This window comes from Miscanthus floridulus, chromosome 6 (assembly GCF_019320115.1).
Source record: "Miscanthus floridulus cultivar M001 chromosome 6, ASM1932011v1, whole genome shotgun sequence".
NCBI lineage: Eukaryota > Viridiplantae > Streptophyta > Magnoliopsida > Poales > Poaceae > Miscanthus > Miscanthus floridulus.
Window position 1 is genome coordinate 139,533,787 of NC_089585.1, and position 26,915 is coordinate 139,560,701.

Here is a 26,915-nt window from a genome sequence, read left to right on the forward strand (position 1 = left end):
ATCGCCGACTCGGACGCCGGCCGGCGACTAAGGAGAAGGCGGCTCTGGCACTTTTCTAGGCGGCTACTGTCCTAAACCTGGGAAATGGTCGGTCAACGTACTTCTAGACGGACAAATGGATCAGAGGGGTCAACATCGAGTCCTTTGCACCGACCGTGTTCGTTGCTGTGCAGCAAGGAACAAGATGGCTACTGTCGCCGAGGCCTTGGATGGGAGTGCTTGGGTCCGGCACATTGCTGCACCGCCCTCTCTGTAGCTTCTGCTCGAAATCGATCTCATTTGCGACCTCATCGATGATGTGCAGTTATCATAGGAACCTGACATGTTCATTTGGAGACTGACCGCTGATCGATCCTACTCAGCAGCTTCAGCCTATGGTGCCATGTTCCTCGGATCCTCACCGGTTCTTGGCGCCAAGCAGATTTGGAAGACGCCGGCTCCACCGAAGGTTTGCTTCTTCTTCTGGTTAACCATGCACGGGCGCTGCTGGACTAGTGATCGCCGCTTCCGCCATGGCTTGCAACCCTCCAACGATTGCATCATGTGTGATCAAGAACCTAAAACGATGGATCACATTCTAATTGGGTGCAGCTTCAGTAGGGAAGTTTGGCACATTTGGTTTGCAAGAATTTGGCTGCAGGTGCCTTCAGCTGATGATGGAGAGGCAGCTCTGGAATGGTGGTTGCGGTCTAGAAAGACAGTTCAAAAATCGCTGCGACGTGGCTTTGATTCGCTTATTTTCCTGGTGGGCTGGATGTTGTGGAAAGAAAGGAACTCCCGCACCTTTAATGCTGTTGCATCCACGCCTGGGCTGCTGGTTCTCGCGATGCAGGAGGAGGCCAAGCGCTGGTGCTCGGCAGGGAACAGATGCCTGGGGCTGATCTTGGCAAGGTTGTAGTTCATTTTGCCCTTTGTCGCAAAATTTGCTAAAATGTAATCTTTGGTTGTGAATCCAGTAGTGCTAGGTTTTGGTAACCATGTCGTTACCATGGCTTGTTTTCAAAACTCTATCTGCTTAATGAAATATGCGCTACGGCGTGTTCTCAAAAAAAAATTCAGCATATGGTCATAGTGACTTTATGCTTTCCTTGATACCCTCTGCACAGTGGCATAGCCAGGATTTTAATCTAGGATGGTCCAGTTCAGTATATTTTTTTATTAGCAATATAATCTCGTTTGACACATCAACAAACATCTCCGATTTCTTGCTACAATACACGGAGGAGCTAGAACCAATAGAACAAAAAATAGCGATTTCAATGAATACTGATGCATTTTAAGAGAAAAAATAGCTCCTTGCTCTAGCGCATGAAGGAGTTGAAACCGAAGTCGAACGGAGCTCTACCAAACAAAGCCTATATGTAGCATGTCCTTATGCAGATATATAATTTACCAAAACATAAGACAAATAAATTTTAAAAGTCTTATTACTAGTATTTTTAAAATAATAACAAACTCTAAAAATTACTTAAAATAATTTACTATCTAAATACTTATGTACTGCACTTCCATGATACGAACTCATGACTTGGCGCCACCGTGCAGCTTGCTTTCCACCTTTCATAACATCATACCAAATGCACATAATATACATAATAGCCATTTATTTAAGATGAAACCATATTCAGTTAATTTCCCATATGGGAATAGTACTATATTCCACATAGGCTTATGGAGCTTATAAACTTTATTTGATTTAATTGAAATAAGGTTGACCGAAGTCCAATAAAAACCAACAAAGATGGTGTCGGTGCGAAAAGTGACAAACAAGTAAATATTTATAGTTTTGCTGTACGTTGTGATCGGATGTGGCCTAGCACTCAATGAGACAGGGTTTATACTGGTTCAGGCAACATACCCTACGTCCTATTTCAGTCGGTCGATGACTTTATTCCTGAGCCAGGTGCTTAAAGTTTGCTATGGGGTTATAAACGAGTGGGAATAAGATGGGGTGTTAGAGGTCCGGTCGGACTCTGGACCGAACGACCAAGAGTGACGGGAGCTCCTGCGTGTGTTAAGTATTGGAACGTGTGCTCTATGTAGCTTTAGAGTTCTAGAGCCATGGAGCTGTTTGAGTGCTCCGAATATCTAAAGCTAGCCGAGAGAGAGTCAGAATGACCGTCCTTGTTGGGAGAGAGCGCATCCCCTTTTATAGATGAAAGAGACGACCTTACAAGTTTTGGAGAGAGGGAGAGAGAGTGTGTGTGTTTCCTAGTCTTGTTGCCCACGCCGTCGGGTACAAGACAGTTTATCGGCGCCCATAATATTATTAACGCCCAGATGCATGTGGCAGGCTCCATCGTGTTCTTCTGGTATGGCAAATGTCGGTGTCCACAACACTGTTCGTGTTCTGACACGCCTGAAAGGTTGTAGAGCACCCTTCTGGCATAGTCTGGTGGTACTATCCTATAGGTGTGTAGGGTACGGTCCTTGGTATTACGGTTGACTTGAGCGCCTTGTCTTATTTGCTTTGCCTGATTCTTGAGTCCTCATCGAGCGGGCGTCTTGGTCGGTTGTTCCCAGTCGGCTCCGACCACGTCGGTCGGAGAAGAGCTATAAGCAGAGGTTCGATGTATTTCCAGTCGGAGAAGCGAGTCAGAGTCAGAAGTGAGTGTTGTCCCCTCCTTGGCCAGGCCTTCCGGTCGAAGAAGCGGGTTGGAGTCGAAAGCGAGTGTTATCCCCTCCTTGGCCAGGCCTTTCGATCGGAGACTGGATCGCTCCTCCTGCTAGTTGTTAGGTATCTGGGCTGGCCCAGGAGTCACGTGTTGTCGTAATGCTGTCTGCTGGGCTGAGCTTTTGCTGGAAAGCGGGCCCATCGGGGACCCTAGGTTTATGAACCCAATAGGAGCCCCCGAGTCCTTTTGGGACTTCTGCGGAGTCGTGAAGGGGCTATTTATACTCGTTGTACGAGAGCAACGGATGGGTGTAAAATCGTGAGTCGTCATCGGGCGTGACGGAGCGTGGACCCAGGCGTCGGGCGTGGCCGAGGGGTCAGTTTAGTTTCATGCGTTACCCCATCCGCGGTTTCCGCAACCGGGGGGGGGGCTGAGTTGACGTCGCTTGCCTTGATGGCTCGAGTGATGCGCTCAGTGAGCTCTCTAACGGGTATGTCTGAGTGGAATTCGGGTCCATCGTTCATAACGGGGTCGGCATAGTACTCATGTGGCATTACACTGCTCCTTAACCCGCCTCCTGGTAGATGCCCGAGCCGTTCCAAAGACCGACTCAGGTGGCCCGCTGGCCTCCCCTCGATGGAGATTCTATGGGCATGGCTCGAGGTTAGGATCAAACGAGAAGGTCGAGATGACCCTGTCTGCTTCTGAGTAAATCGAGCGAGGACCGCTGGGGCTCATCTACATTTTCTCCCCTAGATCGGTTTGACGCGAGGCGGCCTCGAGCCCTTCGTGGGCTAGCCTTTGAACCCCGATTGGTCATCGCTCATGTCAAATGAGGCGACTACCGCTTCATGATGCAACATGAAGCATTGTGATGTATCAATTGCATATGCAATGCTTTGGATGTGTGGGATGAATGAATGATTGTATGGATGAATGTGTGAATGCGTGTTATGAGAAAGGATGAATGAATGATTATGCATTAGAAAATAAAGTAAGAATGTTTGGTAAAGTTACCTTGATGACTCAAGTGACGGGTTTGAGGAGCTCTTATCGGACATATCCGAATGGGATCTGTGTCTATCATTCATGACGGAGTTGACGTAGCCTACATGGGGCATCCCATTGCTCCTTACCTATCTCTCGGCAGTCGCCTGAGCCGTCCGATCAGCTCAGGTAGCCCGTTGGTCTCTCCTCGATGAAGATCCTATTGGTGGGTCCTTCTAAACCCTGTTTGGGAAGGCGGAGGGTCACTTGCATGTGGTTGTGCCTTGTGTTCCTACGCCTGGGTTGTGGTAGTGGTGGGCCTAACCCAGGCCACATCCTGCTTTTACCGGGTGATGTTTCATTGGGCAGGGTGTGTCCCATCAGTCAGGACACATCCCACCGCATGCCTATCCGCATTAAATAGGGGAATGGAGAGGTTTTTTTCCCATTCCTTCACCTTTCTCCATCTACCACCTCTCCTCCTTCTTCCTTCTCACCTTGCCCGTTCGTGTGCCACGGCGGTTCCTAGGAGAAAGAGGGTAAAGCAAGGGAGAGGAGAACTCATAGATCCATTCGTGAATTCGGAGCGCGATGTCGAACTGGAGGCCATCCAACATAGATGAGGCGGTGCTAGCCGCCTTCACCGAGAAGGGGCTGCTCCTGTCGAAGGAGGTGGCGCATTGGAGGGCTCCTACTCCAGGGGAAGCTATTCTGTGACCTTGGGCCGATGAGGTTGTCTCCTTCCTCGCCTTCCATGAGCACGGGCTGGGATATCCCTCGCACTGGTTCTTGCGTGGGCTCCTCAGTGAGTGGGGCCTAGAGCTGCAGCACCTCAATACGACTGGGGTGCTGCACGTAGCCGGTTTCATCACCGTCTGCGAGGCCTTCCTTGGGATGGAGCCACACATGAACCTCTTTCAGCGGATCTTCACCAGGCGAGCCTTGTCAGAGGGGAAGCCACCTAGAACCGCACTGGTTGGGGCTTCACTTTGCATAAGAAGCCAAGGCCATCGGGCTGCTACCCCGTGTACTCCCCCTATGACTCCAATTGGGGGTGGCATAGGGAGTGGTTCTACATTAGGAACCCAGCAAAGGCGCCATTCCTGCCGTTCATTGGAAGAAGGCTGGAGAGGCAGGAGAGCTAGTCGTAGGGTCCCTCTAGTCGGTAGAACAAGCTAGAGGTCATTGAGGCAGAGCTCTAGAAGCTAGTGCAGCATAGTCTCGATGGGCTGAGGGTGTTCCACATCTTCTTGCACTATCGAGTCACCCCACTGGCGGAGAGGAGGCGGCCGATGTGTGCCTACTCTGGCCCGATGGATCCCAACCACGCATTGCCGGAGGAGTTGGCGGAGGACGAGGTCTGAAGCCGACTCGACCAGGTGCTGCAACTAAGGGACAAAGAGTCCCTTAAAGGAAAGCCCGAACCTCTCCACTCCATGAAGCTGTCCAATCTGGTATGCTCCCCTCTTCTTATTTCATGACCTTTTTTCTCTTGCCCTCATTTGTTTTGACTTCGAGTTGTCCGTTTCGTAGGGACTCACCAGCTACAAATCCCGGCCGCATCTTCTGAGGGGGGCGGAGGGCGCGGCTCGGCAAGCTGCCCTAAAGGAGGTAGCAGTTGCCAAGAAGAAGAAGAGAACTGAGAAGGCTTGGAAGAGGCACGAGAAGGAGAAGGAGATTGCCCGACGGGTGCAGGCCAGGGAAAACCAGAGCAATGTGGAGGTAGAGCTCGAGTCGGAGGAGCCCATGGAGATGAGTGGCGACGCGAGCACCTCCGAGGATGAAGGAGACAAAGGCATCATTACGACCTCGATGGAGAATCGTGAGCCTACGGCCGCGTCCATCGGCGGTGGGCGGGAGACGAAGAGGAGCGGCGATGTTCCTACATCAAGGAAGCATGTCGCAAGCTCGGACGCCGCCGTCATGCGAGAGGCGGTGCGGGTGCGGTCGCCGCGCCCTTCGGAGGTGTTGTTGGCTTCGCACCCACCTGCTCTGAGCGTGGCAGGGCACGCCGGCCGGTCGGAGGAGCGTGCTCGTACCCCTACATCTTTGGGGTCGGCGCGTGCGTGTGACCCACAACGGTGAGATGCCCCGTTAGTTGCTTCGATGGGTGCATCATGAGCCAGCGGTCGCGATGACTCACGGGCCAAGCGGGAACCGGCTAGGTCGGCTCCTCCCTTGGTTAATGTGAGGGGGTGCAGGTCACGACCCATGAGCGGTCCTTGTCTAGCGGGCTCATTGCCAGCGGGTCGGGGCTTTAGGGCCCTATCGCTTTTGTCCAGGTATGCATCTTTTTCGATCTCACAGTTGAGTTCTTTGAGCACGACTGACCTGTACTTATTTGATAGTGGCTATGGATTGATGGGACTGGGCATCGCCCCACCTCCCGTGCAGGAGGAGTGGAGACCCAGCCTACAGCGAGTCACAACGAGCGGCGGGGAAAGCAGACTGGTGGCGGTGCGACCTTCCCTTCTAGGGGTTGTGTCCTCCCGTCCGGTCATGAGTATGATGGTAGTGGAAGCAGCGGTGATGGAGGCGATCCTAGTGGTGACAATGGAGGTTGGGTCGGAGGTGACCCTTGCGATCCCTCCCCCAACAGCCACGGCAGAAGAGAGGAGGGAGACTGGGCTCCCTACCTCACATGACAGAGGAACATATGGCTCACCCTCCTGGTCAGAGCTAGAGGGGTCAGGAGGTGACGCGGCTAGGCCAGAGGCAGAACATCCACCGTTGGGCTATGGAGTGAAGATAGTGGAGATCCCCTGCTCCGGCGAGGTGGGCACTAGGGTGAAGCCGTCAGCCATCCTGCTGTCGCAGGAGTTGGCGATGGTCCGGTCGTCACACAATATCACAGCAGCTGGATCTTATAGCGGGTTGGGGGCGATCGGTGAGCTGGTGTGGCCCTACCTCGATGACCTGAGGAAGGCTTAGTTCGTCCTTCGCGACGAGGAGGAGGTGGGGCTCTAGCACATGCTTGAGGAGAGAGGACTATCGATGGAGTCCGATCTTGCCCAAACCAAGGCGAGGCTCAAGGAGGCCTTGGAGCGGGTTGAGTTCGTCCATCAGGCCGTCTCAGTTGACCTACCATGTGTCGTAGAGGTAATCTTTCTACGTTTTTGCATTTGTCCTTAACTCCTTGGTCTTCCACTGGTTGTTTTAGCATGCTTGCTTCTCGCTTTATAGGAGTTAAAGGCGACGTCGATCCACAAGTCCCATTTCCTTTGAGGGGAACACGGTCAGATGGAGCGGGTGTCGCAGCAGGTCGATGAGCTTGAGAGCCAGCTAGAATCTACCCACTGCGAGTCCCAAGACCGGGTGGCCGAGGCGATGGGAGCGCAGGCGATGGAACTACTTGCAGTAGAACGAGCGACTGCTACCGAGCGGGGACTCGACGCAGTGAAGGTCCACCTGGTAGAGACTGAGGCGATGCTCCAGAAGTCCTTGGAGGCTCTAGAGATAGAGCAGATGGCTCGGTCGGAGGCTGATCAAGAAGTGCTCACGCTCCGAGGGCAGGTGCTTGGGGCGAGGTGTCGAACGCTCGCCTGCTCGAGAAGGTGACTTAGCAAGAGGAGGGACTCTGCATCCTTAAAGGCACCTGCCTTGGTATGTAGCCATTCTGCCTTTGGTTGATGCCTTATTTTTTTCTTTCCTTCGCTTCTGAACTTGTCGTCCTTTTTCCAGAACTAGGTGGGAAAATTGATTCTCTAGAGCGGGAGCTGGAGACAGCCAAGGCGGTGATCGGTCAGAGCGCGGAGGTGCTAGACAAGTCCACTCGAGTGGGAGCTCAACCAGATCTGCAACATTGCCTAGGTGGTCATTTCTGAGGTGTTTGGATCGACACTGAGCACCAGCACGCCCGCTATCCAGCTGGCGGAGGTCCCGAACAAAGTTTGGGTGCTCATCTCCGATGGGATGTTCTACGGGATATCAGGGGTGCCGATCTCAGTGGTAACGCACCACCTAGACCTAGACTTTGCCGCCATCTGCAGAGGGTACGCCAACGGCTGGAGCATGGATGCTATCCATGTGCTTGGGGAGAGCTTGGTGCCATACGCACAGATGGTTGCCGAGTAAGTCTCCATGCAATGGGTGACGGAGGCTTGCCATTCGAGCGTGGCTGAAGGCGTGCGCCAGGAAGACATCATCTAGCCTGTGGATGGAGTGGAGACTGGGCCGGAAGCGAGCGTCATCCCTCCTCTCACCGAGCGAAATGTCATCCTGTCGGAGAGCGAGCAGCCCTTATCCTCGTCGACCAAGCCATCAGCCGATGCCATCGGGCGACCACAATAGAAATTTAGATGTAGAAATAATTAGTATATGTAAAGGATAAGTTCATGGGGGAGCCCCCATGTGAACATTTTTTTTATATTCATGAATACTTCAGTTTTGTTTTGTGATGGAATCACTCATAAGGGGAAACATGTCCCATCTGTTCTTTGTTTTTACCCTAGCATAGCTTTGTTTTTTATCTTTTCTTTTTCACACCTGCCCGTTTGACTCGTAGGCTACAACCTTAAGAACCCGAGCATGGCCCACGAGGCTCAGCTGCTTGTAACCGTAGGTCGTGGCAGGGTGTGATCGGTCGGGAGTTTAAAACAAAAGTTACGTAAGGTAATCAAAGGAACGGAATGCCCTTTCGTTTGGGCAAAAAGTATTACTAACTGATAGTAAAAAAGAGAGGGGTGGTATCACAACCTCGTGGAGCCCCCAAGTGACCCAGGCCGAGAGTGCTCGGGCTAGGGTGCTTGTCGGAGCAAACGTTTGAAAGAAAGAAAACGGTAAGACCGAGCTTTAGGGGAAGAAACGGCATAACTGTTTGATGTTCCATGTGTTGGTGAGAACATTGCTGTTGTTGTCCTTTAGTTGGTAGGTGCCCAGTTGGATCACCTCGATCACCGTATAGGGTCCTTACCATGGTGGAGAGAGTTTATGTTTCTCCTTGGTTGATTGGGTTCTTCGGAGCATGAGGTCTCTGACCTCGAGGATCCTCCCTCTGATTTTTCTTTCATGGTACCTACGGAGAGTTTGCTGGTAGTGAGCGGAGCGGATGACGATCGTCTTACGAGCCTTCTCGAGAAGGTCAACCGTGTCCTACTGAGCCTCCGTGGCTTAGTCTCAGTCGAAGGCCATCACTCTTGGGGCACCGTGGTTGAGGTCGGTGGGCAGCACTACTTTAGCTCCGTAGGCCAGGAAGAAAGGTGTGAACCCTATGGATCGGTTTGGGGTCGTTCTTAGGCTCTAGAGGATCGCTGGGACCTCTGCAACCCATTGCCCGGCATACTTATGGAGTTGGTCAAAGATGCGTGGCTTGAGTCCTTGGAGGACCATGCCATTGGCCCGCTCGACCTAACCATTAGTACGTGGATGTATGACCGAGGCCCAGTCGATCCTGATACCGTATCCATCACAGAAGTCCAGGAACTTCTTCCTAGTGAAGTTAGTTCTGTGGTCAGTGATGATACAGTTAAGGACACCAAAACGGTAGACGATGTCAAGGAAGAACTTGACCGCCTCTTCTGAGCGAATGTTGGTGATGGGCTTCGCCTCTATCCACTTGGTGAATTTGTCACCCGCTACAGTAGGTGAGTGAAGCCACCCAGGCCCTTTTTGAGGGGTCCGACCATGTCGAGGCCCCAGACCATGAATGGCCAGGTGATGGGAATGGTTTGAAGCTCTTATGCTGGCAAATGAGTTTGTTGAGCATAGAACTGGCATCCCTCACACCTGCGGATGACATCTTCTGCATCTCATAGCGCAGTGGGCCAGTAAAAACCTTGTCGAAAGGCTTTTTATGACCAGCGACCTCGGGGCCACAGGATGTTCGTAGACTCTGGCATGGACCTCGAGGAGGAGCTATTTCCCTTGGTCGGTAGGGATGCACTTCATGAGTATTCTCGACGGACTTCGCCTGTAAAGTTCATTACCAAATGTGACGGACATCTTGGCGTGTTGAGCGATTCGTCGTGCTTTAGTTCTTTCTAGTGGAAGAATCTCCTCGAGGAGGTAGGCGAGTAGCGGCGCTCTCTAGTCGGCTTGACCGAGTGCTACCACGGTGATGTCGGCCGACAACGTCGTCATGAAGGCACCAAGGTCGGAGCCCCCGAGTGGTGAGTTGGAGTTGGAGTGTGTCTAGATCAGACCTTCTAGGATGGGGCATATGACTTGTGAAGATTGTTGATGAAGACCCCATCCAGAAACGGAACCCGCCTGTCAGCCAATTGTGCGAGAAAATCAGAGGTATCGTTGTCCTTTCGGGGGACATGATGTAGTTCGATCCCTTAGAATTTGTCATCGAGCTTGTGCACCTCCTGGCAGTATGCTGCCTTAAGGGGGCTTTTACAAGAGGACTCCTTCATGACTTGGTCAATGACCAACTCCGAGTCACTGTGGATGTACAACCATGTAGCGTCGAGCTCGATGGCGATGCATAGTCCGTTGATGAGGGCCTCGTATTTCGTGGTGTTGTTTGATGCCGAAAAATGGAGACGGATCTCATAGCAGAGCCTGCTCCCATCCAGGGACATCAGAACCACTCTAGCCCCTAAGCCGGGTGCCATCACTGACCCATTGAAGTACATCATCTAGTACTTGTGGGTGACGTTTGGGGTCGGGAGTTGGACCTCTATCCATTCAGCGACAAAGTCCACGTGAGCCTGAGACTTAATAGCGGTGCGGGGGATATACCTGATGTCGTGGCCCATTAGTTTGAGTGCCCACTTGGAGATCCGTCCCATGGCATTGCGGTTGTGGACGATGTCTCCCAGCAGGAATGAAGTGACGACCATGACTTCCTGGTCGATGAAGTAGTGCAGGAGCTTCCGGGTCGCCATCAGCACGGTGTATAGATGTTTCTACACCTAGGGGTACCGAACCTTGGCATTGGTGAGTACCTCACCGATGAAGTAAACGGGTCGCTGCACCTTCAGGTGGTGTCTCGGCTCCTCCCTTTCGACAACTAGGGTGGCGCTCACCACGTGGTTGTCCCATTCGGGAGCGACGAGGATCGAGGCTGACGTCAGCGATGCTTTGAGGCTTTCCAAAGCCTACTGTGCCTCCTCAGTCTAGACGAACATGTCTGTCTTTTTGAGAAGCTTGTAGAGAGGCATCCCCCACTCGCCTAGCTAGGAGATGAACCGGCTCAGGGTGGCCAACAGTCGGTGAGCCTTTGTACGCCCTTAACGTTGCGTATAGGGCCTATGTTGGAGATGGCCATGATTTTTTCAGGGTTGGCCTCGATACCGCGTTCGGACATGATGTATCCAAGCAGCTTCCCCTTCGAAACCCCAAAAACATATTTTTGGGGATTCAATTTGATGTTGAACCTTTGGAGGTTCACGAATGTTGCGGCCAAGTTTGCGATCAGGTCGCAAGCTTGAGCCGTTTTGACCACTATTTTATCAACATAGATGGCGATGGTTGGTTTTGGCCGCTTGACTTGGTCTGGCTAGTCGAGCAGGTCGATTTGGTCGGTGAAGCATTGCTGCATGCACCATTGATAGGTGGCGCCAGCATTCTTTAGACCGAAAGGCATGGTTACATAGCAGTACAAACCATACATGGTGATGAATGAAGTTGCGAGCTGGTTGAACTCTTTCATCGCAATCTAGTGGTAGCCTGAGTAGGCATCTAGAAAGGAGAGGATTTGACATCCTGAGGTGGAGTCGACTATCTGGTCTATGCATGGCAAAGGAAAATGGTCCTTCGGACACGCCTTGTTTAGGCCAGTATAATCAACGCACATTCTCCATTTCTCAGTCTTTCTTTTAATAAGAATAGGATTGGTAGGCTAGTCGGAGTGGTATACCTCTTTGATGAACCCAGCTGCCAGGAGTTTGGCGACCTCTTCACCTATGGCCCTGCGCCTCTCGTTGTCAAAGCGACGTAGGCGTTGCTTGGCGGGCCTTGAGCCCAGGACAAGGCGTAATGCATGCTCGATGACCTCCCGCTGTATGCCTGGCATGTCAGAAGGTTTCCATGCGAAGACATCACAATTGGCACATAGAAAGTCGGCGAGCTCGCATTCCTATTTGGCCAAGAGCTCGGCCCCGACCCACACCATCTTGGTTGGGTCGGTGGGGTGGATCCCCACCGTCTTAGTTTCCTCGAGTCAGTGGAAGGCAGTCGAGGAGGTTGGCTCGTTGTAGTCTAGGACCACTGGAGTCAATGAATTTTTGAGCTAAGGGAGCTCGGCTGAGTTGATGATGGCAGTGGCGAGCTCGTAATGCTCATGGTTGCATGTGTAGGCATGTGAAAAGGTGCTACCCGCAGTGATGACGCCGTTCGGTCCCGACATCTTCAGCTTGACGTAGGTGTAGTTGGGGATCGCCATGAACTTGGTGTAGCATGGCTGCCTAAAGATGGTGTGGTAGGACCCTAGGAAGTCCACCACCTCGAAGGTGAGGACCTCTGAGCAGAAGTTGGTTCGGTCGCCAAACAAGATGGGCAGGTCGATCTGCCTGAGCGGGTATGCCTACGTCCCTAGGATCACACCGTGAAAGGGAGAGCTCACTGGGTGGAGCTCTGACTAGGGGATGCATAGGGCATTGAGGGTGTCGACGTTGAGAATGTTGAGGCTGCTACCTCTGTCCATCAACACCCTAATGAGACGCTTCTTTCATACAATGGGGTCGACGATGAGCGGGTAGCGACCTGGTCTAGAGACGTGGGATGGATGTTCCCTCTGATCAAAAGTGATCAGAGATTCTGACCAGTTAGGGAAAGAGGGGACGACCATTTCGACGACGCATGCCTCTCTGTAGTGCACTTTGTGCTGGCGCTTGGAGTAGATGGCATCAGATCCATCGAAGATCATGAGGCATTCCTCGAGATTGGGGGAGCCGTCCCCATCCTAACCCACCATGCCTCCTTTATTGGCTGCTGCCTCCTTGCCCTTTCCTTCTTTCGGTCCGCTGGCCTATCATAGAAAGTGCTTAAGGAGTTCACGGTCCTTGTAGAGCTACTTGATGGGGTAGGCATGATTGGTGCATGGGCTTTCCATGAGCTTGTTGAAGTGATCGGGCTGGCCCTGCTGGGGCTGCTTGCTTGCACGATCGGCCACGACAACCAAAGCAGAGTTGGTCGGTCGGCGCTGATCCTTCTTGTTCTTTTTGCCCCTTTGCATGGAGGGGCCCTCATCTTGATCCTCGTGCTTGGCCTTGCCCTTGTCCTGGCCTCCCCTAAAGACCGCTCCGACCGCCTCCTCACTGGAGGCATGGTTTGTGGCGATGTCGAGCAGGTCGTAGGTGGTATGGGGCTTTAGACAGCTGAGCTTGTGGATCAAGGACTCATAGGTTGTCCTAGAGAGGAACGCGTTGATGGCGTCTGCGTCAACAACATTAGGAAGGGATTTGAATCATTTTGAGAACCTACGGATGTAATCCTGTAGGGACTCGATGGGCTCCTATTGGTAGCTCTTGAGGTCCCAGAAATTCCTAGGACAGACATACGTCCCCTAGAAGTTCCTGATGAAGATTCTCTTGAGATCTGCCTAGTCGCGGATGCTGTCAAGCTGGAGGAATTCGAGCCATGCTCGAACATGTTCCCCCACGCAAATGGGGAGGTATTGAATGATGAAGTGGTCATCATCCACTCCTCTAGCTCGATAGGCAAGCCGAAAGTCTTTGAGCCATATACCAGGATTCATTTTCCCAGTGTATTTGGTGATGTTGGTAGGTGGTCGGAAGTGTTGTGGGAATGGCTCCTTCTGGATGCGACGACCAAACCCTCATGGTCCTAGGCCGTCTGGACTGGGAGTCCGGTCATCTTGTCGGTGACCATGCCTAGGGTGCGCTTCCCCGCTCCCCTCGATGGTCTAGCCAGGGCCCATGCCGCCTGCTCTCACCACCCCTTGATGGACGTCATCATCACGTCAGGCTTGATGACGATTGTTGATGACGCTGCAAGCATCTCGATTCGGCCCGAGCTGTTCGCGCACCGGTGGTCGGTGTGGAGCGGGCGCCGGGTCAGGCTGTGGCGCAGCTATGGCCTCCTGTTCCACGCCTGGCGACCGTAGTGGTGAGCGGATGGAGCGATTTGACTGGTGCGCCCCCATTCCCCTAGTAGGCAAAGAGGCCGTGAGCTGGTGTCACGATGCGGTGCTCTCCGCCTGTTGAACGGCGGCAGTCTCCACCAGCTACCGAAGGTTTCAGTGGATCGCCTGTTCCTAGGGTTAGGTAGGCTCTAGAAGGCCGCGCAGAAGCATTGTCGTAGTGGCGATGTTCTAGACAGCCCAAGCGAACTATGGGGGATTATTTCCTCCATCCAGGATGTTGCGCTGGACCTAACGGGCGTGACAATGGGCACCGCTCATCAGGTTATGCGTGCGTGGCATAGCGTACTGCGCCGAGCGCGCCGACGTAGGTGGCGGCTGGCTCTGCCGCCTTTGTCGTAACTCTTTGCCATGCTTCTACGCACGAGCGAGGGCCTCCGCACGAGGTTCCAGAGGGGTATGAGTCTATAGAGACTCGGCTACCCCCGGCGGCTATCCCAGAGCGTCTACCATAGCGCACTCCCAAGAAGGAGGGTGGCTAGGTGCCATGACGTCGCCGATGCTGGAGCCATCGCTTTCAACCTTGTCATCCACGAGGTCATGGAAAGAGGCGGGAGCGTAGCTCGCCATCCCCACAAATTTGGATGTGAGAGGGGGCGGCGTCAGCATTTTTCGGAGCCCCCACGTGTACGCGTCCGCGAGGGATGTAAGGCCATAGGGGAACCGGTTGCATGGCGGTTGTGGTGGGGACAACGGGGTCCCTCTGGAGAGTCGGCAGAAGATATTAAATTGCGAGTAAGGAACAATATGTACGTTACTCATAGTGGGGTTTGAGCCCAGCGTGGGCTCAGAGCGTAGCGCGGGTGTCTCGTCATTGAGGTCATTGGGCAGCCCAGAGCCGACGAAGGGCACTTCTCCTCTGATGGGTGCCGGGACAAGTGCCTCCTCGTGGAGGCAAAGCACGCCGAGCTAGTCGGTGATAAAGTTTAGGCTTCCGAAGAGGAAGGCCTAGAACGGCTCGAAGACGGTGTGACAGAACCACCCAATTTATACAAGATCAAGTATGGCTGTCCCCGCTAACACGTTGACACACACATACTTTCACTTATATAAACCCGGTAGTCCGCCGAGTGTCCCAAAAGACCTCGATAAATCAACATCACAACCAAGATCATATGATTAAGCAAATACACATCACATACTCAGGGTTGCAGCAGAAATAATATTACAATTGGGTTCACAAATAATAGTACAAGTTTGGGTTTTAAAACCAATTAGTGAAAACAACATAGCTTTCAAAAGATTACATTAATACATATTCCAAATACATTGCTAGCATAAGTGACATCCTCAGATAAAAGCATATAGATGAGAGATAACATAGTCACCGAGCCCACCGGTAGTTAGCCACCATCTTCAGTAGGCCAAAACCTCACCTGCAACATGGTGGGATAAACCCTGAGTACTCAAATGTACTCAGCTAGACTTACCCGTTATAAACCAAAATAAATGACACCAAGGATTATGCAAGGCTTTTTTAGTGGGCTAGCTGACTCATTTACGAAAAGCATAAGCTATCATGAAGAAACCATTTTAAGTACTTTGCATCATCTTTATTATGACCTATCCATCTAGGTAAGCACTTATACTATAGCAATCACTTAATTAACCAATAACATCCAGTTACCAACTTAGATTTAGCATATCCCATACCATCTAGATAACCATTAGTGTTCCATCATAATTACTACGATGCTGTAGCTCGAGTCAAGTGCTCACCATCCAGGAGCGATGGCAATTCGAATCGATTCCTAACCAGCTAGTGATTTATTCCTCACACAAACCACACTCACCGATCAAGTGAGCTACAGATCACCAATGACACTTTTCAAGTAGCCGCGGGATAACAGTCAGGGACCGCACTACCCAGGGACCGCCCGATAGCCAGGACGCACCTTAGGCTGACTCTTTGCGTCCCCGTCATACCCCCTTCAGCACCAGTCTACCAATCCGAGTTTATCCCGGCTCGAATAGTGTCACTAGCTTCGCGGTCGAAAGGTACTTTATTCGGCCAGCTAAATGTGAGGCATGCGTTCAACATGACAAGAGGGGCGAGCAACGATCGGTCCTTAATTGACACAGATGGAAAATTAACAGCACCCCAGAACCCTGTCTGGTTGCCTTCAACTTTTTCCGTCCGGTCTCCAATTATCCATCACACATGGTTAATTCCAGGATATCATTCTTTCCATAGCTAAATTCTTCCAGTAACCACCTATAAATGTCGGTGACCGGAAATCACCGATCACTACCGGTCTAAGCAAGGCTAAGCTGTTATTCGATCCCGATCTAACAGGGTAAAAATGTAATAAGGTAGGCAAGGATAGTAATAAATGCATCAACGGTTTCAATCAACTCCTACAACTTAATGCAACAATATATAAACTCATATATAGGAATAATTGCTTTTATAAAGTAGGATACTTAGAATGCTCCGGGGCTTGCCTAGGATCCGACACAAGTCAGTTCAGTTAGCTTGCACCGTCTTGGTGACATCTCCGGTTCTAGCACTTGCTTAGTCCTTCCATCTTCGGGATATATCCGCCAAACCCAATCTTTGAGTTCGGCCCCACATCACATCCTTCACGTGGTTCATCTAGCATACCTAAATGAGATGCAAGATGCATGTGTATGAATGTGAAGAATGGTAATACAAGATGCATCACATAAACGTTCAAGACAAACACAAGATTATACAAGACATAGGCACCAATAGCTATTTAACTAACATCACACAACTAACTATAGAGAGCAAGCACATCAAGCATGACACAAGTTTAACAAGGTCACAAGTATCATAACTTGACCATCAACAAGGGCATAAGCCACACTTAGCAACATATGGAGTAAACAACCACAACTAGCATATGTCTATTTCTAGACTGGAACAACAGCTTTATGTTTGGATCATAACTATAGTTATACAAATCCAATAGCCATGCAACAATACATTCTAGAAAGCTTATGGAATTTTCTACAATTCATCTTTAATCATCTTAGCATGATTCTCAAGTTAACTAATTCAAATATACCCATTTACAGAAACGGATCCACAATTGACAGAGAGCAGCCATTTCTGAAACCCAACTTTAAACAGGCATAACTCACAAACCACAAGGCCAAATACCACCAAATTTTAACAAAAGCTAGATACATGAATTATCTACAACTTTGTTATTATCACCAAAAGCTCATTCAAATCCTAACTAGATCAAACACTAGCATCTTTTAGATCTGCTCAGAACACAATCAAAACCTGACAGAAGACTTAAAAGTCATGTAACTCCTACACTATCAGGCCTATGGCCTTATAATTTGAACACAGGCAAGATCATGAAATTTTCTACAACTTTTGTATTCACTACAACCATAGAAAACATCATTTGCACCATGAAAATAATTGCACAAGCAAAACTACAAATGCAACCCAACAACAGTGGTACAGAAAACTGATAGGAACTTCAGAGAAGCATAACTGGAGTTCTAGACCTCCAACAAATATGAACCATAACTTTTTGAAAAGCTTAGGAAGTTACCTACAACTTTCTTATTCTCATTTTCATATGTTTGACCTAACATCTCCATCACCACTTAACATGCCATGGTTGAGCTTAAACCCATTGCTTAATTGGTGACAAACACCTAGGGTGTTGATGCTTAGGAACTTTTGTCTAAGTCTTGACCGTTATGTACAAGAGTGAAGATTTGGAACCTTTTTAGTGTTGAGAGCCAACCGATTAGTTACCAGTAGGAAGGTTAATTTCTAGCTAGGTAACGACTCTTTGGTAGCCCCGAAGGCTGTGTCATGCTTGATGTGCTTGCTCTCTATAGTTAGTTGTGTGATGTTAGTTAAATAGCTATTGGTGTCTATGTCTTGCATAATCTTGTGTTTGTCTTGAACGTTTATGTGATGCATCTTGTATTACCATTCTTCACATTCATACACATGCATCTTGCATCTCATTTAGGTACGCTAGATGAACCACGTGAAGGATGTGATGTGGGGCCGAACTCGAAGATTGGGTTTGGCGGATCTATCCCGAAGATGGAAGGACTAAGCAAGTGCTAGGACCGAAGATGTCACCAAGACGGTGCAAGCTAACTGAACTGACTTGTGTTGGATCCTAGGCAAGCCCCGGAGCATTCTAAGTCTCCTACTTTATAAAAGCAATTATTCCTATATATGAGTTTATATATTGTTGCATTAAGTTGTAGGAGTTGATTGAAACCGTTGATGCATTTATTACTATCCTTGCCTACCTTATTACCTTTTTACCCTGTTAGGTCGGGATCGAATAACAGCTTAGCCTTGCTTAGATCGGTAGCGATCGGTGATTTCCGGTCACCGACATTTATAGGTGGTTACTGAAAGAATTTAGCTATGGAAAGAATGATATCCTAGAATTAACCATGTGTGATGGATAATTGGAGACCGGACGGAAAAAATTGGAGGCAACCAGATAGGGTTCTGGGGTGCTGTTAATTTTCTGTCTGTGTCAATTAAGGACCGATCATTGCTATCCCTCTTGTCATGTTGAACGCATACCTCACATTTAGCTGGCCAAATAAAGTACCTTTCGACCGCGAAGCTAGTGACACTATTCGAGCCGGGATAAACTCGGATTGGTAGACTGGTGCTGAAGGGGGTATGACGGGGACGCGAAGAGTGAGCCCAAGGTGCGTCCTGGCTGTCGGGCGGTCCCTGGGTAGTGCGGTCCCTGACTGTTATCCCACGGCTACTTAGAAAGTGTCATTGGTGATCTGTAGCTCACTTGATTGGTGAGTGTGGTTTGTGTGAGGAATAAATCACCAGCTGGTTAGGAATCGATTCGAATCGCCATCGCTCCTGGATAGTGAGCACTTGACTCGAGCTACAGCATCGTAGTAATTATGATGGAACACTAATGGTTATCTGGATAGTATGGGATATGCTAAATCTAAGTTGGTAACTGGATGTTATTGGTTAATCAAGTGATTTCTATAGTATAGGTGCTTACCTAGATGGATAGGTCATAATAAAGATGTTGCAAAGTACTTAAAATGGTTTCTTCATGATAGCTTATGGTTTTCGCAAACGAGTCAGCTAGCCCACTAAAGAAAGCCTTACATAATCCTTGGTGTCATTTGTTTTGGTTTATGACGGGTAAGTCTAGCTGAGTACATTCGAGTACTCAGGGTTTATCCCACCATGTTGTAGGTGAGGTTTCGGCCTGCTGAAGATGGTGGCTAACTGCCGGTGGGCTCGGTGACTCTATGTTATCTCTCATCTATATGCTTTTATCCGAGGATGTCACTTATGCTAGCAATGTATTTGGAATATGTATTAATGTAATCTTTTAAAAGCTATGTTGTTTTTACTAATTGGTTTTGAAACCCAAACTTATACTATTATTTATGAAACCATTTGTAATATTATTTCTGCTGCAACTCCGCGTATGTGATGTGTATTTGCTTAATCATGCGATCTTGGTTGTGATGTTGATTTACCGAGGTCTTTCGAGACACTCGGTGGACTACCGAGTTTATATAAGTGAAAGTATGCGCGTGTCAACGTGTTAGCGGGGACAACCGTACTTGATCTTGTATAAATTGGGCGGTTCTATCACAGACGGGAGGAACCCACATCCCAACAGGTGGGAGCATGGGAAACTCCAGCGAGCCAAAGCGAATCGTATCGCTTGAGCCCGGCATGCCGAAGATGGCAGAAAGGTGGGCCATCCGATGACCAAAAGTGTGAACGTACGGCGTCCTCCCCACGGACGGCGTCAACTGTCGGTGCGAAAAGTGACCAACAAGTAAATATTTGTAGTTTTGCCGTACGTTGTGATTGGATGTGGCCTAGCACTCAATGACATAGGGTTTATACTAGTTCAGGCAACATGCCCTACGTCCAGTTTCAGTCGGTCAATGACTTTATTCCTGAGCCTAGGTGCTTGAAGTTTTCTGTGGGGTTACAAACGAATGAGAATAAGATGGAGGGTGATAGAGGTCCGGTCGGACTCTAGACCGAAGGGCCAAGAGTGACGGGAGCTCCTGCGTGCGCTAAGTATTGGAATATGTGCTCTGTGTAGCTTTAGAGTTCTAGAGCCATGGACCTGTTCGAGTGCTCCAAATATCTAAAGCTTGCCAAGAGAGAGTCAGAATGACCGTCCTTGTTGGGAGAGATCGCATCCCCTTTTATAGATGAAGGGGACGACCTTACAAGTTTAGGAGAGAGGGAGAGAGAGAGAGAGAGTGCTTTCTTGTCTTGTTGCCCACGCTGTCGGATACAAGACAGTTTCTCGGCGCCCACAATGCTGTTGACGCCCAGATACATGTGCCAGGCTCCATCGTGTTCTTCTGGTATGTCAAATATCGGCGCCTACCATACTGTAGGACAAATGTCGACGCCCACAACACTATTTGTGTTCTGACACGCCTGGAAGGTTGTAGAGCACCCTTCTGGCATGGCCTGGCGGTACTGTCCTACAGGTGTGCCGGGTACGGTCCTCGATATTGCGGTTGACTTGAGCGCCTTATCTTATCTGCTCCGCCTGATTCTTGAGTCCTCACCGAGTGGGCGTCCCGGTCGGTTGTTGCCAGTCGGCTCCGACCGCGCCAGTCAGAGAAGAGCTGTAAGCAGAGGTTCGATGTATTTCCGTTCGGAGAAACGGGTCGGAGTCGGAAGCGAGTGTTGTCCCCACCTTGGCCCGGCCTTCCGGTCGGAGAAGCGGATCGAAGTCGGAAGCGAGTGTTGTCCCGTCCTAGGCCAGGCCTTCCGGTCGGAGACTGGATCGCTCCTCCTGCCGGTTGTTAGGTATCTGGTCCGGCCCAGGAGTCGCGCGTTGTCATAATGCTGTCTGCTGGACCGAGCTTTTGATGGGAAGCGGGCCTATCGGGGATCCTGGGTTTATGAACCCGATAGATGGCTAGCTGGTTATAGTTAGCATGGGCGTGCCTAAGTGATCGCGCAACAAGTTTTTGTACCCGCTACAATTTGCTCCCTCCATCCAGAATGATAAGCGTGTTTTGTATAAGGGAAAAAAAGAAATTTTACAAATTTTAATCCGTAATTAGTCAAATTATATAGAAGCTTAGGATACAAAATTTATATTAATAGTTTTGTATTCGAAGTGCTTTTTAAGATTTTCATTCTCGAATGAAGAAAGTACAAGCATGTTCTCGGCCAGTGAAGGAACAAGGAAAATAGCGGAATGCCGAAAGGACAAAGCCAATTGGGCCTGACGAATTAATCCACTGGCCAGAAGAAGACGGTCGCAGCCTCGCGGGCAGAATAGAAAAAAAGAGAGAATGGCCGGGCCCTGGGCGTGGCGGCGACCGGCGACGTGAAAGTGGCGTATGCCGTATGCCCGTATACAATATTTCTCCACGCGGACAGCGAGGACTGTATCCAAATCCAATGCTAGATCTGCAGATTGATATATATGAGTATATATATATAAGGGAAACGCCAGGAAGTTCTTCGCCGACCGCCGACAGGACCTGCCAGCCTCCATCCACGTCGTCGCCGTGTTCTTCCCGGGTGCGCAAAATCTTTCCCCCTCTTGTCTTTTTCCCCATAAACGTGCAAGGTGAGATGTCTGCGAGCCTAGTCTCCCCTCGATCTCTCACCTTTCTTTCTGGCCAACGATTGGGAGTTGTAGACACTAGACACGGAGGATATAGTCGACCAACACTTGCACTCCTTTGATGTCACGAACCCACTGCCGATCATGGAGCACATTCTTCGTTGGCGAGACGTTTGGGAATCGCACGGAATCGCCATGCATGGTCGTGATTAGCTCCACAGATGCAGACTGCATGTACTACTTGTTGACGTGATTAGCTAGGACTCATCATCCGAGGCCACACACGTGAGGCTGAGTAGCAAGTCGGCTACTATGCAGTTTTGACATTCGTTTTTCGTCCGAAACATCCACGACAAAACCGGCCTAAACCGGATTGGGCTGGTTTTCCCAGGACTTTGCAAATTCGGCCTAGTTTTGATGCTTTTCAATTATATTTCATTTCTCGATCTATGTCTTGACTTCCTAGTCATATTTTTGTTGTCAACACTACTATATCTTAAGTTCCCCGTACAGGTTTTGTTGTTACATCTCTTTTGAGGTACACTTACATCTAACATGCAGGTCGCAACGAGCAAACTGGACACATACTGCAAGTGACGTTCCGTGAAATCCATATCGGTAGCACACACGATGGATTCCAGACAGCCAGAGGACGACGCACAAGAAGGCGCGACACCGGTGATGACGCCTCACGCCGACGTAGTCGGGATCATCCCTTCGGCGCCGCCCCTCGAGACCAGGTGGCCACCATTCGGGCTCCGCCGGTACGCCGGCGGCTTCTGGTTGCCGGAGGTCACAGCGAAGGAGGGCTTGCCAGCCGTCCATTCCTGCTTCGTGCCAAGGCCCACCGACGTGATCCTCGCGAGCTTCCCCAAGTCCGGCACCACCTGGCTCAAGGCCCTCGCCTTCGTGACGCTGAAGCGGTCCACGCACCCGCCGTCCGACGGCGACCACTGCGCCACCGCAGCCCCCACGAGTGCGTTCAGTTCCTCGGGATCGAACTCAACGACAGGAACAAGGACGAGTTCGAGGCGCTCCCGTCCCCGCGCGTGCTCGCCACGCACCTTCCCTACTCCCTGCTTCCTGGCAGCATCACAGGGGAGAGCTCAGGGTGCCGGATCGTGTATGTCTTCCGGGAACCCAAGGACGCGCTGGTCTCCTACTGGCTGTTCACGAGGAAGGCGGTGTCGGCGAGGGGAGTCGACGCCCGGTCGTTCACAATCCAGGAAGCGTTGGAGCTGTTCTGCGACGGCCGATGTCCGGGCGGCCTGCAGTGGCAGCATATGTCCTCCAGTACTGGAAGAGAGCGTGAGGAGGCCTGACAAGGTGCTGTTCCTTAGGTACGAGGAGATGCTGCTTGAGCCTGAGGCGCACGTGAGGAAGCTAGCGAAGTTCATGGGCTGTGAATTTTTCGAGGAAGAGGAGGAGGGCGGGCTGGTGAGCGCCATCGTGGAGCTGTGTAGCCTGGGGAAGCCGAGGGACATGGAGGTGAACAGAAATGGAAGCACTAGGTTGGGGAACAAGAACGAAAGCTTCTTCAGAAAGGGTGTTGCTGGGGACCGGAGCAATCACATGACGCCGGAGATGGCGCAGAGGCTGGACAAGGTCGTTGAGGATGCACTGCAAGGGACTGGAATCGCCTTCTCGAGCACAATGTGAACAACTCTTGCCTCTTATACAGTACCGGTTATTGCAAACTGCATAATGTCAAAATCAACTAGTTTTATTTGAATTGCCGGTTCAGAAATACTCTGCTCCTCAGTGATAGACGAAAAATGTGGACCTAATCAATCATCGTACCGGAAATTAATTCATGTACAACTCATTTGTAGCTGTAACATCTTGTCACATCGAGAGTATAGATGCATATATGAGTACCCGTGCTATGTAATAAAAAAAGTACGCGTTACTATGTACTCCTAAATAGTGCACCATAAAGTCTTGTGTCATCAGATTTTTTTATACTTATCTTCTTTTCAACCTGAGAGAAAGAAAACGCCTACAGATTTTTCTGTGCTTATGGTTGATTCTGGCATTCATCGAGTTAGACTATCTCCAAAAATAACACTCAAAATATAAGATTTATTTAACGTTTAGGTAGCGCTACAGTCAAAGGATTCAATACTCATTTGACATCCTTTTCAGTAACAAGACCCAAAAGAAAATTCTTTCTGCAAATGAATTTTCAGGAGAGAGAATACTCATATTTAGATTATGCCTCTCAGATAACCTAAAATAGGTCTTCTGTATAGTACTCTATTGAAGCCTAATTTTAAGTCTCCAGCTACTTATTTTGAGGTTCGCTGTCCACGCAGGTCACCTATCGGAGACCGTCTCATTGTCGTGCTGGGTGGGGCTAAGGTCCCGTTTGCTCGCTTCTCATGCAAAGTTGTACGGTGCCGTGAGCATTTCGCTCAAGTGCTGCCCTGCAAAGTCATTGTTCGGCCTCTCCATATTTCTTCAGAAAACTCCCTCTGACCTCACTCAAGTCTCAACTTTTGTTGGAGTTCGATACACCTTACCTTCTTCAAATTATAAAACTGGATATTTTGACGCAAGGGAGATAAACTGGACCTTGTTAATAGTTTAGGATAGTCAAATAGAGTTCACCAAGAAAAAGTTACAAACATAATAATTAAAAATCTTCCTAAATATTTTTTTTGAAAATATATGGAACTTAAAATCTCAAAATCTAGTTTAATATTAGAAAATTCCTAGGAAATTTATTTTAGCTTAGAAAAATATGAAACGAGTTTCAGATTTCTTCTAAAATCATGATAAAATATTATAGCACATAAATTAAAATTATTTGGGTCTTATATGGTCTCGTTTGTTTGGGTCTAACCTATGCACATCAACTACATGAATTTTTTTAAAAAAATCTAAAAGTCCTTCATATTTTTCTGAGCTTAAACAAAATTTGTATAAAATTTCTAAGATTAAACCAGATTTTGGAACTTATTTCTGTAACTTTTTTTTTTGACAAAACTCTATTTGATCCTGAACTATCAATATAGTTCCCTCATAGTTGATGTGGCATCACATAGGGCATCTGATGCATGTTATACTAAACTGTCTTAAAACTATTTTTCAAAGAAAAAATCGGTTTCAATAGTTAAATCGGACTATCGCAATACGATAGTGCTCTGTCCAGTCCGTCCGTCCAGATGGCCTTGTTGGTGGGCCGTGATGCCCAAGAGGTTCTGTTATCCGCTCCTCTTTAGGTATCACAATTTCTTAAAAAAAATCGCCGCAGAGTCGCAACTGCTCCGCGACCGTGCTCTGCCACACCTCCCACCCGTCTTCCTCTTCGCCGCCGCGCCTGGCCACATCTGGCGCTGCTCCGCGCTCTGCACCCCGCGCCATGCCCCCATCCACTTTGCTCGTTGCAGAAGGAGAGGCAAGGGAGGCCTGCGCCAGCGAGCCCGTCTGCAGGAAAGGGAGGCCTTGGCGCTGCGTCTGGGGACCTGGGGTGTATGCTGGACCGTCGCTCTCGACGTCCCTCGGACACGAGCTTGCTGGCTACCGGAGTTTCCCACCAGGTAGGTTGTGCCCACCGGCGACACTGTGTTTCAAGTGTTTCAGGCGTTTCAGCCTTATGTTTCAAATGTTTTATCTGAATGTTGCAAGTAGATCTTGGATGTTGCATATGTTGCAAGCCTATGTTTTAAGTGTTTCACGTGTTTCATACATATGTTTCAAGTGTTTCATCTGGATGTTGCATATATTACTTTGGCTCTATACACATGTTTGAAGCGAACGTTTCAAGTGTTTCACATGTTTCAGACTCATGTTGTAAGTGTTTCTTCTGGATGTTGCAAAAGTAGATCTCGATATTGCACGTGTTGCTATGACTATACATGCATGTTTCAAGCGTATGTTTCAAATGTTTCATCTGTTTTAGACGTATGTTGTAAGGTTTCATCTGGATGTTTTAAAAGTAGATCTGGGAGAGCACATGTTTCATCTACCGCAACCGCCCTGCTGCTGCTACTAGGGGCGCCGTTGTGGGTCACCGTGCGGGTGCCTGAGTCCGGCAGACGCCTCCAAGGCACGCATCCGCAAGCGGGACAGGTGACTGAGACCCACGTGGGGCCTAGGGATGGGCGAGGGGCACGAGATGGGCGCGGGTGCGGCATGCGGACGTGGGGCACTGACGTTGGATGGGATGTGGACTCGGGTCGTGAGATGCGGTGAGGGATAACACGCGGGAGCTGGGTTTGGACGCGCCGTCCGCCCGGACGTCCAAGCGTCGGCCCTTCCGCAATAGTTAAGGGGTTTTGAGGATTTTTTTCCCTTTCCATTCTTGCGCAAACCGCAGCCAAGACGAAAAGGGAATGAGATCGTCTGCAGATGGCCAGAGAACTTCTCTCTACGGTTGCTGGAAATCTGGTCGCCCATTCCTATCTAACGGTGACCAAAGCATATTCAGATGGCCCCTCAACTCGCTGGGCCTGGCCCAATATCACATAGCCTTTCACGTACTAGAGACGCGTTATTTTATTTCCTGGCTCGGCTTCTCACCACTTTTGGCGCTGGGACTACGTTTTTTTTGCGCGAAAGGGCGTGCGGCGGCGATCAGACTATGCTGCTGTGGTGCACTCCATCCATAAGCAGGTGCCACAAATCTTTGCACTCATGTCATCTCTTGATGTGTACTTGAACTAGTGTGGTTCTAATTTGATTTTTTTTGTCCTGCCTCTTTGGATTTTGTTGGAATTGGCTGATTGAAGGAGATCTGACATGGAAGCTTGAAGGGAACATCAACTTTCTTGAATGATTTTTTTTGCATATTTAAGGTGGAAGAAAATAGATGTGTAATTCTATAGTAATTTTTTGTGGTCCATCTAATTAGGGGATAGATTGTTGTTGTTCAGTTCGCCGCCTAATATCATGTCATCTTTATTAGTTTTCTTGTAGAGAGGGCTTGCTTCCTAGTCTTTTACCTCAAGTTGGCATGGAGTTCAGTACTACAGATGAGGCTTGGATGTTTTGGATTAGCTATGGGGGTCAAAAAGGCTTTGAGGTGAGAAAAATGTACACAAACAAAAGAACGTTAGATGGGAAGGTTAGTTCCTGCAGATATGTTTGTGCAAATGAGGGTCAAAGAAAGCCAGATAAAAGAGATCATCTAGCCAAGTGTCCAAGAGCTAAAACTAGAACCAACTGTCAAGTTCGCATGAGACTTATAATGGACAGGAATAAATGAAATTATAAAGTGACTGATCTGTTTTTAGAACACAATCATACCCTTCAGCTGCCATAAAGTGACGGTCGATGATGGCGCAGCAGCACAAATGTCATCTTTACCTGAGGAAGGGATTTCTGAACGATACATGGCCATTAATACCTTCTCTGAACTATTGACGGTAACATTTCAATGTAACAGACATTTTCTCTAAACCATACATGACTATGATGTTAAATTACTTTTCTTCTATTTTCAGGGATCAACGACAGATGGTCTTATTGGTGAATTCTAGTAGCACAAATCATGCATGGAATATATGGCTTACCAAAAGCAATGTCAGGCAGTTTGCTAGCAGTTTTTGTTTCAGGCTGGATGACAGAAACATATAATCAGAAACAACTTTTGTGCATTCTATTGACAAATGCATTCCAAGAACATTTATGTATAAACCAATGTCATCTTACAGTGGGTGACAATTCCTAATGAGTGACAATTTACATTTTGCT

At 49.3% G+C, this 26,915-nt stretch overlaps 1 pseudogene; it reads left to right on the forward strand.

Moving 5' to 3' along the window:
* Positions 1-21,848: 21,848 nt before the first annotated feature.
* On the forward strand, positions 21,849-22,877 carry LOC136461353 (cytosolic sulfotransferase 5-like; annotated as a pseudogene).
* Positions 22,878-26,915: the final 4,038 nt, after the last annotated feature.